Here is a 6,000-nt window from a genome sequence, read left to right as displayed (position 1 = left end):
GGGTTCTTTCCTTCCAATTCAAGCCACACTTCTGCTCATAAATTATCAGGGGACTGGCCCTTGCTTCATCTTGCCTCAGCATCTATTAATAGAACTTCTTTTGATCATTAAGAAAAAGAGCATTTTATGTCTTTTTTATTGCCTCGTAATATTGATGAATTCGACCCACATTGTGATTCATCGCTTCAATTGGTTTGATGTACTATAAGATGGTCTTAGCAGGCCTGTTGGCTAGAAGGTGCCTTAGGTTTTTTTGTTTTCTTTTTATATTATTTATTAAAAATAAAAAAATATAAGACAGAAGAAGACAGAAAAGAATATAAAGATTCCCTGCCCCCCTTAACAATAGAGATTCCTTGGTTTTTGAAGTTTTTAAAGCTTTCCTATGGACAGTCTCTGGCTGAGAAAGGTAAGTAGTAGTTATCCCAAATAATTGTCTCTCTAATATTAAGGACCTCTCTTTCCACATTAATTTCCAGGCAGGCTCTTTTTTTCACAGCCTGCCTTAACTCTCCTGGACATCCCTCCCTCCCAAACATCCAGACTGCCGGTAGCTGCACAGATCACAAGTTACAGAGGCCTTCATTTGTTAATCTGCCAATTTACACCACTCTAGTCTGCGGGAGTGGGACAGGTCACAACAACACATTAAAATATAACAGACTGAATGCTCATAAATGTCAAACAGGACCGAAATCTAAACTACAGTTATCCAATAACACTTGAATCGTGTCTACTCAACAATGTTTCTGGCATGTGGTCAGGTTGAGCTGATTTGTCACCTGAGAAACACATTCCAAAAGAGTAGCCATGTTTAGTTTCTTAAAGAAGAAAAAGGTTCCCTTTGATACCATGCAGATTAAAAAATGCATTGTGGGGCGAGCTTTCAGACACAAACACAAGAATAGCCACAATCAAAATTTATCCTCTGAATACAATTTCTTCTTTACAAAACTAAAAGGCCATGAGATTGTGTTACATACATTTGTGTGTTAGGTTAGTGAGGTAGTGCATGGTGTAGATTAGGGCAAAACAAGGCAAAGGTTTGAGGATTCAATAGCACCCTAGACACATCCTTGCAGGACACAGACCAGAAGTGCCAGAAGAAAGAAAGGACAATAGTTGTTTCAGCAGCAGTCAACCTCAGAGAGAGTCTTTGACAGTAGCTGTAACTTAGCTAGCTAGCTATGCCTTAGTGACAGCAACCTCCTCACCCTGTTTTAGCAATTGACTCTGAAATACATGGAGAGGCTGTGGTTTTTACTGGTGTTCCGCACTAGCAGCCTTGCACCCAGCCTTCCTTGAGAATTCTAAGGAACCAAGAAATCAGTGCAGTTTTGAAATCAGCAGTGAAAATCAGTGCATATTTGAAAGATTCAGTTCTCCATCATGATTCAGATTGGCATTCACTGTTATGAACTGGCAGGATGACATGGTGGAAGAAGAGGATCCCGGCAAAGGGTGTAACCAGGACTGGACACATCAGGGCAAGCAGGATATAGGGGAGTAAATGCGGGGATTCGGTGCTGGAGCTTCCCGTGTGTGAGTCTAGGCCACCCACACATGGGATACCAGTTGCTGGGGAAATGCGGCCAGCGTTCCACGTGCGTATTGGCACGGGCGCCGGCCAAGCCTCATAACCTGAAGTTGCGTGAGTAAGTCGGAAATGATGATGCCTCGGAAATGAATGGATGCCTCGAAAATGAATGGATGCCTCGAAAATAAATGGATGCCTCGAACTAACTTGAAGTTACTTGCGACCTCCTGTACTGTTACTGGTGTGAAAACAAATGAACTAAGGGCAAAGTTAAAGCACTAAGGTGAAACCCCTGACGTTTTTCGAAATTAAATTAAATCCAAACCTTTTCCCCAAATAAAGACAGACACCGATATATCTTTTATGGCTTTGGCTGACCCGCATAGGCTCTTTACACTTTGCTGTTCCTAGCCCTATGCTAAGGTTCCCTAAACTCTCAGTCCCTGCGCCGCCAAATCTTCCGCAATACTAAACTAAATAAAACTAAACCGCCAATTCTTCCGCGATCTAAACCTAAGCTAGGTCTAAGGGCTATCTAACCTTCACCGCCAAGTCTTCCGCGATCTAGACCCTAACTACCACCTGCACGCGCTTCCAACCCATCCAACCCTCAGCCCTAAAACCCTTAAACTAAACTTGACTGAACTAAACCCCAAAGCAAAAGAACGAACTGACCCAAAACAATCTGCTTCCTAAGCGGGGAGCCTCAGCCTTTTATTGATCAGCAAGTGTGACATCACGATTGATATATTAACCAATAAAACCACTGTTGCTGCCCTCCAAAAAGGCGGGAAGCAGAATAAACGTCCATTGACAACTTCAAAAACCTCTGGAACTACACTTTTTGGGTGGAGTGATCTTCAGTGGCAAAGTGCTCACTGAGTTTACTTTTACTTTCACTTTAGAACGGAAGGATACTAAAAATAGTACTTAAATAAAGCATTAATAAACAAATAACCGCGGATCTTAACGGATCCACGAAGTGTATTCCGACAAGTAAATACTCACAGGGTGACGAAGGATGGCATGGGGATGGAGGTCAGTGCACAGGAACCAGAGCAGCAGGAACCATCACCAGAGGACATGGCAGATTCCGAGGCATAGGGAGCAGCAGGAGAGGCACTCTAGGAGGCTGAGACAAGCAGGGGCCCACAGCCCAGCTCTCTAGCTGGCCAGGTGGGGCTCATTAGCTCTGAGAGGAGGTATGTGATTCCTCAGCTGGAGTAGGCTCTGAACAGGTGGTGGTCACATGCCTCATCAAGCCCTGATGCTGCAATCATCATACAGAGTATAGAAGGGAAGCAGAGCTGAGGTGCTGTATCTGCTCAACTGTCCATGTTGATGAACCTGGACTCAGATGCTGCTGTACCTCTATGGAACTGTTCTTTGGGTTTGACTCTGGACTGTATCTTGACTGTGGGACTTCAGACTTGGCTGCTTGGATTGACCCTGGACTGCATTTCCTGGCCTTTGCTTGTGTGGATTGACACTCAGACTTTGAACTTTGGACTTGCTGCCAGGTAGGCCAGGGGTTCAGGACATTCACTTACTTCTAAACATAGATGAATAACTTCTCCTTGATCTTCGGAAACATCATGTAAAATTTGGTTGTGATATCTTAAGTGGTCCAAATGTGATGTCTTAAGACAGGCATAGGCAATCTCAGCCCTCCAGATGTTTTGAGACTACAATTCCCATAATCCCTGACCACTGGTCCTGTTAGCTAGGGATGATGGAAGTTGTAGTCCCAAAACATCTGGAGGGTCGAGTTTGCCTATGCCTGTCTTAAGAAGTCCAAATGCAGAGTAAACAAATAACTTTGTAAAATAGATAGTAGATTGTTTTGCTTCATATCTGTATTACAGCAAACTTGTATAGTGGATATATATTATGTCTTTGTCTATAACAAGCAGAGAGCCTCACTTTCTAGTGGACAGTAATGCTAAGCCTTCATGGGTGAGAGACCTGATTCTATGGCTACAATCCTATCCACACTTACTTGGTAGTATCCCCATTGACCTCAATGGGGCTTACTACGAAGTAAACATGTATGAGATTGGACTGTTAGGTTCTCCCCCACCCATACAATAGCTGTTGGAAACTTCAGTTAAATCCAGATGATTACCTTTGCAGGGGGAAAATATCACTTGGTCAGAGAAGACTTCACCAAATGTCATTGATACATGTCAAGTCCCACCTCCCCAAACCCAAGAATTGCTTTGCTAAGCAGCTTTTATCTTCTCATCCCATTTCCAGGTTATATAATTTAGAAGGCATTGCAAAGAAATGAAATGTAGCAATGTCCCTAGAGATCAATTATAGGATACTACAGATGTCTGCATTCCACTTCTCTGCCTTCAAAAATACCAATGATTATGAGAAGAGGGAGTAGAAATTGTGTGTAAAACATTTTACCAGCATTGCACCATTGCTATACCAGCTTTTTGTATAGAAGGAAGGACACTTTGCTTTCAGCCAGGGGATCATGGGATCATAGGAAAGTTGTGCCTACCTGGAAAAGCATCATGGCAAGGAAAAGGTCAACCTGGCCCCATCCACCAAGCAGAGAACAAACAGCCGCAGGAAGCTTCCTTCTTCCCATCCTAGCAAGAAGAACTCTGGCTCCCCCTGCCAGTGGCCCTGACAGGGGTTGACTTTGGTCTTCCCAATTTCAGCTGCGCCCAGTGTGAGGCCTTCTGTTTTGCTCAATTCACGATGAATAGTTATGAATATGTCATAGTTATTGTGCCCTGCAGCACCCACTATGCTCGGTACCCCTTGCGATGGGATTGGTTGTGCTGCCCTTAATCTGCCTCTGGCCCTGAGACCACAGAAGCAATGGGGAGATAACCCTAGCCTCTGGCAATGGCCAGAGGAACAAGGGCTCTTACGGCATTTATTTGTTGTTGTTGATATGGTTGTAACTTGTTGTCTTCTGCCTTGGAGATAATTTGATCAAAATGCAGGGCATGCATTTATAAAATAAACTCAGTACATATCATCTGTTCTTCTCTATCACACCAAGGCCTTTTTTCCCTATCACTGATTTCAGCACAGAGGTGAGGAGGATTATTTTCCTGGAGATTGCAGCTGGGGAGGAAAGAGTAAAACATTCCACCCCCTTGTGCTGTGGTCCTGATAAAAACCGCCTTGGTACACTTACTGTTTCCGAAGGGGTAGTCATCTTAGTCTGTTGCAGAAAATGCAACAAGGACTCTAGTGAGTGGTACCTTGAAGACTAACCAATTTTATTGAGGCATAGGTTTTCATGGACTAAAGTTCACCACTTCATCAATAAGCAGAAACACCTGATATGGTTCATAGTGATACATTAAGCAACAACATACCCACAACAATGCTACAATCAATACACTAACACAGCTTCTCCCAAACTGTGGTCCATGATCTTCATTCAGGTGATCTATGGTGTCTCAGTGGAGTTGTGGCTGAATATGGGAGATGGCAGATCCATTGCATTAAATACTCATGTTGATTTTAATTGTATTTTACTGCTTTTTTATTCCCTATATTGCATTTTATTGTATTACAATTTGATAACGAAATCTAGCAAAGCACATTACAATTGCTATAACAGGAAGTCATTAAGTAGTCCTTCTCTGGTTAGCAATTTTCAGGTGGCCTGGGGGGAGGGGGGAGTGAGAACCAGTGCACTAGTAAAATTAGCACCAAGACCACTTGATAGGGTTTTTGTTTTTTTAATGGTCAAATACATATCGGTTATTTTGGACCAGGGATCAGCTCTGGATATTATATGTGAAACCTTAGCAAATAGTGTGCCTGTGAGCATCAGCAGTATGTTATTGCTTCATCACTGAGTAACCACTGAGTAACAGAGACAGTTTTGTGCCCTGGCAACTCTCCTTATAAATTAAACACTACAGACATGTAAACATTATGCACCACTCTAGCCAGATTCTGTTTCTTGACGGAGTTCCAAGTTTCAAGCGAGCAGCATTTCTCTAAAAGTTGAGATAGCTTAGCAAAAAAAAAAAAAAAGACGCTTTAGAGATGAGTGTGTGTGTGTGTGTGTGTGTGTGTGTGTGTGTTTCTCTAAAAGGGAAACACACACAATCTCTAAAGCTTCCTTTTTTTCTTTTTGCTAAGCCATCTCAACTAAAGCTTGTCAGCAGTTAGCCCAGCTTGGGTTCTATTTCAGTCACTTTCCCAAACTCCACTACTGCTGAGTTGTGGATTATCCTTTTCTTACAAACTCGAGCCTCCTTTGCATGAAGGTGAAACTTATAAATTATCAAAAGAACCACAAACAGTGCATCAATTAGGGGCAATGTAAATTGAGTGGATAAGGTGCCTAACAACTGGTCATTGTGCACATTCACCAGGCCTTATGGACAATGTGCATGAAATCTGTCCAAGAAATTGTGTATATCACCTGATCTGTATACACACTCTCCAGCAGCTCTTGGTGAATGTGCATGCGTCAA

Source organism: Lacerta agilis, chromosome 7, assembly GCF_009819535.1.
Source record: "Lacerta agilis isolate rLacAgi1 chromosome 7, rLacAgi1.pri, whole genome shotgun sequence".
Taxonomy (NCBI): Eukaryota; Metazoa; Chordata; class Lepidosauria; order Squamata; family Lacertidae; genus Lacerta; species Lacerta agilis.
The sequence above is the reverse complement of the archived record's forward strand: the minus strand, read 5'-3'. Positions refer to the sequence as shown.